This window comes from Oncorhynchus gorbuscha, linkage group LG14, assembly GCF_021184085.1.
Source record: "Oncorhynchus gorbuscha isolate QuinsamMale2020 ecotype Even-year linkage group LG14, OgorEven_v1.0, whole genome shotgun sequence".
NCBI lineage: Eukaryota > Metazoa > Chordata > Actinopteri > Salmoniformes > Salmonidae > Oncorhynchus > Oncorhynchus gorbuscha.
The window spans coordinates 23870687-23881950 of NC_060186.1; positions in this window are offsets into that span (position 1 = coordinate 23870687).

Sequence of the window (11264 nt, forward strand, 5' to 3'; positions counted from 1 at the left end):
GTCTGCCTACCCATGTGAGAGACACAAACTCGGTCTCAACCTTTAAGTCTTTACTGAAGACTCATCTCTTCAGTGGGTCATATGATTGAGTGTAGTTTGGCCCAGGAGTGTGAAGGTGAACGGAAAGGCTCTGGAGCAACGAACCGCCCTTGCTGTCTCTGCCTGGGGGGGCTGAGGGGCTGAGTCACTGGCTTACTAGGGCTCTTTCATACCGTCCCTATGAGGGGTGCGTCACTTGAGTGGGTTGAGTCACTGATGTGATCTTCCTGTCTGGGTTGGCGCCCCCCCCCCTTGGGTTGTGCCGTGGCGGAGATCTTTGTGGGCTATTCTCGGCTTTGTCTCAGGATGGTAAGTTGGTGGTTGAAGATATCCTTCTAGTGGTGTGGGGGCTGTGCTTTGGCAAAGTGTGTGGGGTTATATCCTTCCTTTTTGGCCCTGTCCGGGGGTGTCATCGGATGGGGCCACAGTGTCTCCTGACCCATCCTGTCTCAGCCTCCGGTATTTATTCTGCAGTAGTTTATGTGTTGGGGGGCTAGGGTCAGTTTGTTATATCTGGAGTACTTCTCCTGTCCTATTCGGTGTCCTGTGTGAATTTAAGTATGCTCTCTCTAATTCTCTCTTTCTTTCTCTCTCTCAGAGGACATGAGCCCTAGGACCATGCCTCAGGACTACCTGACATGATGACTCCTTGCTGTCTCCAGTCCACCTGGCCGTGCTGCTGCTCCAGTTTCAACTGTTCTGCCTGTGATTATTATTAATTGACCATGCTGGTCATTTATGAACATTTGAACATCTTGGCCATGTTCTGTTATAATCTCCTCCCGGCACAGCCAGAAGAGGACTGGCCAGCCCACATAGCCTGGTTCCTCTCTAGGTTTCTTCCTAGGCTTTTGCCTTTATAGGGAGTTTTTCCTAGCCACCGTGCTTCTACACCTGCATTGCTTGCTGTTTGGGGTTTTAGGCTGGGTTTCTGTACAGCACTTTGAGATATTAGCTGATGTACGAAGGGCTATATAAATAATTTTGATTTGATTTACACAAAATAATGGGCAACTGGGTGTTTTTATACATGACCCTAAGCATTATGGGATGTTATCTGCTTAACTAACTCAGGAACCACAGCTGTGTGGAAGCACCTGTTTTCAATTGACTTTGTATCCCTCATTTACTCAAGTGTTTCCTTTATTTTGGCAGTTACATATATATATATATATATATATATATGCCCATTTCTTATGTACCATATATATATATATATATATATATATATATATATATATATATATATGCCCCTTTTCTTAATTGTAATGGCATGTTAAACAATAATTTTCTTTATTCATCAGAACAGATTAGAATTACAGTGATTAAGAATGTGATTTCAACTGCACAGTTCAATTTTCATATCAAAATCCTTAACAAGTTAGAACATGTACTAATAAGAGAGAGAGAGAGAGAGAGAGAGAGAGAGACTTCTGTCTGTGAGAGAGAGACTTCTGTCTGTGAGAGAGAGAGAGAGAGAGAGAGAGAGAGAGAGAGAGAGAGAGAGAGAGAGAGAGAGAGAGAGAGAGAGAGAGAGAGAGAGAGAGAGAGAGAGAGAGAGAGAGAGAGAGAGAGAGAGAGTCACAATTACTTGCAACACACATCGACTTTGAGTGAATGGACCCTGTTCGTTCGTTGTCTAGATTAATGTAAAGGCCAGGATGTGGGGCCTTAATTAACAGCGCTGCTAATTAACAAGCATTTGAAAAACGACACACACACACACACACACACACACACACACACACACACACACACACACACACACACACACACACACACACACACACACACACACACACACACACACACACACACACACACACACACACACACACACACACACACACACACAGCGGGCCGCCGTAGTAATCACACGCTTCGTTGAGGCCGGTGCCAACCCACTACTCAGTATGCAGCCCGCCCGGCAACCCCCCCCCCGTCTACCAATAACATGAGTGGGAGATCATTGAGACATTAACACTGGTCAATAAATGGAGGCCCCACTATTGCATCTAAACAGCCTCAGGCAGGGTAGAGAGAGGAGGAGAGTAAGGAAACGCCTCAGGAGAGAGGCAAGGGCAGAGAGGGGAGGGATGGGGAGAGAAAGGGAGAAGGGGTTGAACAGGAGAGAGAAGAGGGGAAGAGGGAGAGAGAAGGAGAGAGGGGGGAGCGAGTGGGAGAGGAAGAAAGAGAGGAGAGAGAGCCCCTCACATCCTCTCTGAGCAGCAGGTGAGCGATGGGTTTTGACATTAACACCCACACACACTGCTAACTTTAATTAAGACGTGATTGTGTTGTTTTCTCGAAGTGAAGTGGCTGCTACAGTAGACAGGCCGTGGTGGATGCTCTACCTACTGTACGTCCACATATCCCATAACAGATTCTCTCAAGCTATAAATCCAAACAATATGCTTTTTTAAAACCAGGAAGTTGAAAGCTGATCAATTCAACTACTCATCGAAGTCCTATTTACAGTGAGAAACGACACTTTGAAGAGCCATGGTAAGTCGATCTAAGAGCGCAGAACAGCTGTTGACCCAGCAAGACCTGTATTCACAAAGCCTCTCAGAGCAGGAGTGCTGTTCTAGGATCAGTTTTGTCTTTTAGATCACAAATAATAATATTATATGGACAGATCCTAAATAAGCACTCCTACTCTGAGAGGCTTTGTGGATACAAGCCCAGCACCTACTCTGAGAGGCTTTGTGGATACGGGCCCTGGTGTGCTACACAGACAGCCTGGTACAGTAACCATGTACTGACATCAACCTCTCTACTGTAACAGGTGTGTGAATCTGCCAGCCAAACAACCTGACTCAGCATCTCTGTCTCTCTCTCTACTGAAAGCCTGGTGGTTTAGTTTTCATTTGGATGTGGATTTTGTCCCTATCAAGCATCAGCAGACCAGTATCAAACGCATATGAACACTGTGCTGTGGGGCTTGTATCCTTGTAAACAGCCGCTGGCAACCCTCCAGACCCCCTCCAGTGGCGTGGAGTTGTGACACTGATCCCAGCAATATCGCTCCCTCACAGCACACCCACACCCCTGTGTAATAGACCCTTCAAAGCTCACCTCTATCTATATTTTATTTGCGTCTGTGTGTAGTGTGTGTGTGTTTTCTTCCCTCCTCCGCCTCCTTCCTTTGCCAACCTTGGCTTCTTTATTGCTTGTTGTTGACATGGATCTCTTTAGCGTTCAACAGGAGGCAGCAGGGGGGGGGGTCTTCTGCTGCTAACCAGATGCCTGCCGCCTGCTACCACACTACCCATAGTGCACTGCTCTGCCAGGGCAACAGACAAGAGTTATTATTGAGCGGGTCAGGACTCAGGCTGAATCCCAAATGGATCCCTATTCCCTACATGGTGCACTGCTGTTGGCCAGAGCCCTATAGGGTACCCTACGGGCCCCGGTCAAAAGTAGTGCACTATACAGGGAATAGGGTGCCATTTAGGACGTATCCTCGAACAGCGCAGCCAGCCAGTAGTGCTTGAGGCAAAGATACACACACTGAAATGATGTTCTCAAACAGACTCCATGTTGTCCTCTTTATTCTGACAGCGAGCGGCGGAACATCCACTAACCAATCAGCAGCTTGGCCAGACGTGACTGCTGCTGCCATCTCAGGCCTGGAGGGGCCGGAGAGAAAAATGATTGTTTTTATTGTGGGATGGTGCTGTCTGTGTGACAGGCAAAGTGCTGTGTGTCTGTGCCACTCCGACAAGGGCAAACGGGTGAGATGAACAGTGTCTAAAGGGTTTTCGAAGGACACATTGAGAAGGGTTATGGTCAGTTCTGAGGGCTGAATGGTTACGACAAAGGCCTGGTATATACAGACACATACTGTGTATAATATGAAGAGGAATCTATGATGCAAGTTCTGGAAATCAACAAGGTCTCGGTGGCGAGGGTAGTTTAAGAATGCATGCAGAATGTTAAGCATCGTTATGAACTGCCATTTTGTTTTTGCATTTTTGCCAGAGGGAATATAATAGATTTTTGTGTAGACGCCGGTTTATTTAAATGGCCAGAGCAAAAAAGAATCTGTAAATGCCGCTGATGATAATGAAAAGAATAAAATAACTCCCCAGCCGACTTATAAAAGAAAGCAGACAGATGTGTTTGAAGGTCCTCCTTCAAAGCCCGGCTCGACACCATGGCCGCGTCGGGGGAATTTCTGTTATTAATTGAAGTTAATTTTCGGGGATATCAGTTTTCCGGGCACGTGGGAAAGATTGATAGCCCTTGCCACTGTGTCTCCCGAGTGTTGGGGAAATGACACTGTTCCTTCACCATTGAGCCTTCACTTTTATCATCACAATTCAAATGATAAACATCGCAGACCAACCTTGCTGGGGATCTGGCTGGAGGAGATTTCCATAAGATGAATTAGGCTCGCCAGCCAAAGACAGGGATGGGCGGAAGGGGCACATTTTCTTTTTTAAATATGATGGGAGGAGGTTGCATAGAGGGGGTGGGCGGGAGGCGGTGGGAAGGCATTCGTTGCAGTATATGTGAATAAGGGAAGTCAATTGGACAACAGCTAATTAGTGTGGACTAGCATGGATTCTCAAAGACACCAGAGGACACGGGACCCTCTCTGGGCCTGTGATGTGGAGGGCCACGTGGTGAACCCCACATTTAATTAGAACACTTTGATACCCACAGGAGTGCCTGGTGCATCCTAAACACTGACTGACTCACGGCACACTCTGGCCGCTCCCCGCTCTCCAATTAGAGACGCGCCACGCTGTGCTACCACACAGTCCATACACACATCTAGAACCGTACCACTACTATACAAGCTCCACACACACGCTCTACAGTACATCTACGCACAGCCGCCAGTTGCCAGACCAAACAAGCACAGCCTTAACCCGCCCGTCAGTATTTGCGTGCCTTTCCAATTTGGCATTTGGATTAAATGGTGCCTAAGATGCCCTGAAGGGTGTCAGAGAGAGAATCTCTCACCTGAGCTGAGGTACAGAGAGACTGCAAACCGAGTGATTTAAACAAGGATTATTTTTTAGGGGGGGATAGAGAGAGAGAAAGGAGGGATTGGTGTTTGCAAAGTGTCTGGCATGAGGAACAGACACACAGAGTTCGGTTGGCACGCCGATGTGCAATCTGCAATATTAATGTGGGTTGGGCTGAATAAATGATAACAATGCGGGGAGCTTTGCTGTGTTACACTGGTGTATTCTTAATGTGTAGGGATAAACCTGGCACCACAACATTTTACAATGCTTGTCTTACGTGAACAAACACTGGGTTCATGCATTATGCAATCGGGATGCTTTCATCCAACAAGTGTTTAGTAAACAAACTGCTTACTCTTTAGCTAACAAGATGTTGCCGTAAATAATAGATCTTCAAATCTGCTCTCTGTCTCTCTCGCCAGATGGAGAAAAGAGGAGAGTTGTCGTGTCATTTCCTGTATTATTTAACACGTTCCCCTCGCCGCCGCTTCCCCCCGCTGCTCAATGACAAACAAACACAAGCAACGAGAACATCAAGAGAGGCCTCGGCACGCCGTTGTTGTTCTGTCGCAGAACACAGCCCTGTGAAAACACTTCCTTTTGCATAACAAACCCCTGTGTTATAAATGTGTTATCCAGCTTTGAAATATTAATAACGTGAATCTGACATATACTTCTCTCAAAGAGAAAGAGCGTGACTGTCTCCACCGCGACGGGAGAATAGTGTGCTTAGAGGTTTTAATCAAAAGAAATCAATAGGATAAATATTTTATCTCGAAAGAAAACGGCGACTCACAATGGCGAACGCCATCACAGACTTTGCATGCGTCTGTCAACGTTAATTCCTCTAGAAGTCTGTCATATGAAAACATACTGCATATGTCAGGCTGTGTGAGGAACCAGCAGAGAGACTCTAAGACATTGCTGTAATGGTGTTGCTAGGACGGGGTCCTCATCTCAACACAACAAGCCTGTCCTGTGTGCTCGTCTGTTTATCCAAGCTTCAGTCGGTTGCAGTGTTTCGTCAATAACCTTGTTTGGTCAGAGATGATCTTTATCGATGGAGGAAATCAAACAAACAGAGAAGCACTAATGGTTTGATAATCACTGACAAGGACAGGGCTCCTCTTAACCACCATGAGCTGGATGGTAGGCGTAGAGGAGGAGCGTTTTGTTTCCCACACCCACACCCCCATCCCCTAACCCCCCCTTCACGGATTATAAAACCCTATTACCATACCCCTCCTACACTCAGACACTCTCTCACCCCCCCCCCCCCCACACACACACACCCTGCCGCCCCAATGCACGCCCCCCCCCCCACTCCCAGAGGTGTTGGGTGTCCTTTCCCTCACCACACAACCCCCCACCTGCCCCCTTACACCCCTGCCCCCCTCCCCCTCGGTACATGTGGGGCCCGGGGACCCTTAAACACCCCCAGATGGGTTCTCATTTCCCCACGCCGACACCACTCATACGCCTTTTTAAGCATAGAACCACGTTGTATACATATAAATGACATATGCCTTCAAAAGCCAGGTCCCATACATATAGATGTTGCTAAAACTCAGCGTGACTGGCTGAAGTGAACTCTGATTCATGTGGAACTCCAACAGCTGTCAGAAATTACGCCCAATCGTCTTTCCTCTAGGCACGGATTGGGCGGCGAGCCCAGACTGTGAGCGCCAATGGCTTTATTGAGCCCGACAAATTGAGCGACTGTTAGAAAGCCAGTCATTTGGCCTTATAATGCACTTTGTCATTGTTTGCCTAGATTTCGGCGGTAATACCAGCAGTATATCACTTTGAGGTTGAATGTGGTGTATGGTGTACTCGCCGCCGAGGTGTATAAGATTTACACCCCTCTCAGTTCCTTCTTCTCTCCTGTTTTCCGTTCTGTCTCCTGTATCAAAGTGCCTCTCAGCACAGCTTGTGTTCCTTTCGAAACAGCGATTTGTCAAAACGTGATTGAGGGAGACGCGTCTTTCTCACGCTCACGTCAAGTCTCTCCGACTTCCCACCCTTTTAGAGGCGATGTGAGCGAGATGGAAGGGAGCTGTCAGAGGATCCCGAACGTGTATCAATCAACATGGATTTGTTGTTGGAAACCGACGTGTGTACTGTATAAATCAGTTATCAGATTACTGACTCTGTCTGTACATTTGTGTTATATCCCAGTAGTGGATTCATACACATGAGATTATTGTTTTGATTTGTTTCCCTCACACTCGGTATGTGTAATTAAGGCCTGGGGGCTTTTTAAAAATCACCATTCCCTTTGCTATACTATATCAAGTCAATTTGATGACAGGCATAAACATGCTACGGTGAGTTAGCTATAGGGACCTCGACAGTTCATGTAGCCAGTGTGATCATGGTAAAAGTGAATAGGGGCCAAATACTGTAGCATGCACAGATACAAAAAGAAGTCAAGGTCTCTCTAGGGTCAGACTGGCTGCTTTTATTATGTTATTTTTCATTTCTTCCTTTTATTTATTCAATAAAAGGTTTGATTTCCTCCCAAAACTCTTATCACCATCACTTTCCACCTGGGAGAAAAAAAAGAAGAGTTTTAAACAATATAACAGTTGAACTTTTTGAATACCTCCACCAGAAGCCAAATTGAAAGTTAATCTTCAGCCAAGTCTGGTGCTTTCCAATGATACACTGCCTGCCTCGTACTCACTACAGACTACACACTTGATATGCTTCTTCTTCTTCTTCTTCTTCTTCTTCTTCTTCACTGGAGCGTTTATTTCTCCAAAACGGGAATGGAACAAGCCGGTCACAAAACCCAATCAAAGGTCTCAACATGGAAACGGTTGGAACTGGTACATGAGGTACTTCTTAAACATCTCCATAATCACTCAGGCCAAGCGACCAAAACATATAACACTGCTGAGCTTCATCCATTCGGCAGCTGCTAGCCATTACCATATGATATATATTCTGTATATCAACAAGGAAAGAATTAAATAAAGAGTTCCATATGCTTTCAAAATGACATTTTGTGTGCAGGACGTTAAACGGTTTTGAGTAATTTAACATGATCCGTTCGGAGAAAGAATCTCTCCCCCTTTCCAGCAAATGTTCCTCCACAAAGACACAAAAACATATGGCGTGGAAGGCATGCAAGTACAATAACATTTACACTGGAAATCACAACCACATTGTGGGCTTGTGTTGTGTCAGGTAAGCAGCGCCATCCAAACCAATCCACACACTGTGCTGTGCTGCTGGGCCCTCTGCTGTCTGCTGGTGGGTGTCAGACCTGTTGCTGCTTGGCTCACAGACATACAGTGTTGGCAGGGGCCCAGGATAGCCTATTAAGGGGAACGCCAGCCAACGCCGAGAGACAAACAAGGCTCGTCTCCGCTCCGTGACATTGTGTTACGCTAAGGCTTTAATCGGTGACAGTGCGCCACTAAACTGTTGTAAACACCCCTCGTCAGCGTGGGCGGAACTGTGAGAGAAGAGCTAACGGCAATCTGTTGGTAAATTGATGAGGAGGGGCTTTTCCACTCCTCCTGCCCCCCCGTTGGCATGATGCCAGGCCTTTCGTATCAACAGGCTGGCAGGGAGAGGAGGAGAGAAGGACTGGGGAGAGGAAGGTGGAGGGAACGGGAGGGGGTGGGAGAAGAGCCCTCGGGATCCAGCGGAGGAGAGGAGATGGGGGTTTAATGTGAGAGGATCAAGAAGGATTCAAGGTTTCCCCCTAAAAATAACTCCCAGTCTCCCACCACCATATTCTATCCAGTATCCACATCCTAGTCTGGAGCTTGCTGCACTCTCTGTGAGTTCAAAGTGACAGTTCACATTGAGCAGGGTTGCCCTGCCTGTGCCAGAGAAGGCTTTTAGCTGCAGCTAATTTACAAAATGGCTTGTGTGAACAACCTCTGGCCTCACCCCGCCCCCTTTCCTCACTTCAAAGCAACTTTGTCAGGGGAGAGATTAGAAGACACTTAACCCCTAACGAGCCATATGAGGGACAGAATAAAAGGTTTCTTCACTGCACTTTTATTTGATGGTTTCAATATGAGCCAGGGGGTGGGGAGGGGAGGTCTCGAGCTCTTGATGGCGTCATATATAAAACAACCTTCTGTCTCCGCCCGGCACGACTCATACCCACCTCCTTTTGACTATACACAGCTGTTTGACTGTACACAGCTGTTTGACTGTACACAGCTATTTCCTCACTCTCTCTCACTTCTTTTTTTTCTCGTTGTTGTTGCAAAATAGGCCAAAGTAACTGCCAAGGGTTTCCCCCTGGGGTTTATGTGATATTTAACTACGGCCACAGTGGCATTTACTCGTTTTATATGCGCAGAATTTATGTCAGAATCTTAGTCACAGATTTCCGGGACGCGGAGCAAAGGTGGCCCGGTCTCTGTCCCGCTGTGTATACAGTGGTATTAAGTGAACTATTCACAACCCGGTACGGTGACATGTGCATCGCTATTTTGTCTATAACTCCGCTGCCTCTCCTCGCCTCGCGCCACAATTAAATGCGAACCTTAGCATTTGGAGAGGGTGACCTGCAGGAGCCAATTTGTTGTCCACTGCACCTCACCTTCAACACAGAAGAGCCGGCTAAACCCTCTCTGAGGGGCCATCTTGTTGACAGGGACATGGGATGAATCAAACAACACGGACACAGAGACACACGCTGTGGCTTGGTGTAGAGTCACCCTGGAAATAGTCTATTAACAAGCCGCGTCTAAAATGACACACTGTCATTTCCTCCAACAGTACACTTCTTTTCACTACTAGAGCCACATAGGCGTTCCACATAGGGCTCTGGTCCAAGGTAGTGCACCATAGAGGGGAATGAAGTGTCATTCGAGATGCAACCAGAGTCCAGAAAGACACTTTCAGCATCCCAAGCTTTAACCAGTGGCCTCTGCATATATATACAATGATTAAACCAGAAACTGTCCTGAAAGACAGTCCTTCACCATGTAAAAAAAAACCTGTCAATATTGAAGTCAAGTCAAAGTTACAGTATGGAGAATTGGGGGGGGGGAATGAAAGAACGATAAAAGAAAATGCCTGAGAATGGGTTCAGAGGATTGACCCGCGGGGCTTAAAATCTAATTGCGACGGTATTGTATCCCCTCCCATTTCCAGTAGTGCCGGTAAGCTCCTTATTGATACACGTGATGAGACCACCCATACCTGGGGCTCATCCCCCGGTCATTGTACAGGACGGAGGATAGGAGGGGGAGAAGGGGAGAAATCACAGGAACCTTTTCTTATTCTTAAAGCTAAAGTTAAAGTTAAATCCCCTGGGTGGTGGGATTCTGTCTCTCTCCTGAATCAATCAAATAATTACCTTCTGGTCTGCATGCTCGTTCATCAAGTACTTTAATGTTTTATGCAAAACATAAAAAGTATTAATCTTATCCCCCTTTTTTTCCCCCTGACTGGTGGAGGAAAGATCGGTCGGTACCCACTTTTATCTCTGTAAAGTTGCTGATGTGCAGTTTTGAGATTTCTATAAAACATACTGTATCGCACAGATTGCTTTTTTAATTTTGTGTTTAGTCTACAGGAACCCAGATTATTGCACTCAGTGGACTGGGTTGAGAAAGAAATTTGAGTATCAGCATAACTGTTCGGGTGAAAATAAATCTGCTCTGAGCCAATGAGAGGGCAAGTCATGTAGTGGTTTTGTTTAAATAAACAAAATGTGCAGTTTTTCCTGAGATTCCTCTGTTTGTAATTGTCAGTTGTAACCGTTAACATCTGTTTGGCTCTGACGTCCCTTTTACAAATGGCCCCAACAACACCCCTTAGACAAATAGGCAGGAGCGGACATGGCAAAAGACAATGTCAAACTAAAAGTCAGATGGAGATTTGGGAGTAATTCTTTGGAAGCAACCTGATGAGGACCATAATGCCAAAACATGTTTTAGATTAAAAAAATCAAACAAATGTTTTACTTTTATTTCTCTCCAAGAGCGACTTGAGTATCTTCTCTTCATTTTTATTTATTTATTTATTTATTATTTTTTTTTTTTGGGGGGGGGGTAAAATCTTACATCCATTTTATTATTGTCTCCACAAAATGATCTAGGCCCAGAGGGAGTAGGATTAAAATCTCTTGTTGTAACAATAGACTTGATTGCTCCTTGAATCGAAGCGCCGGAGAACAACACCATGTGAGAAAAGGAAAGTGTTAAAACGGTTGGAAGGGTCGTGGGTGTCTGACACCATGTGAGTGTCTTCTGTCTGTTTGGCGAT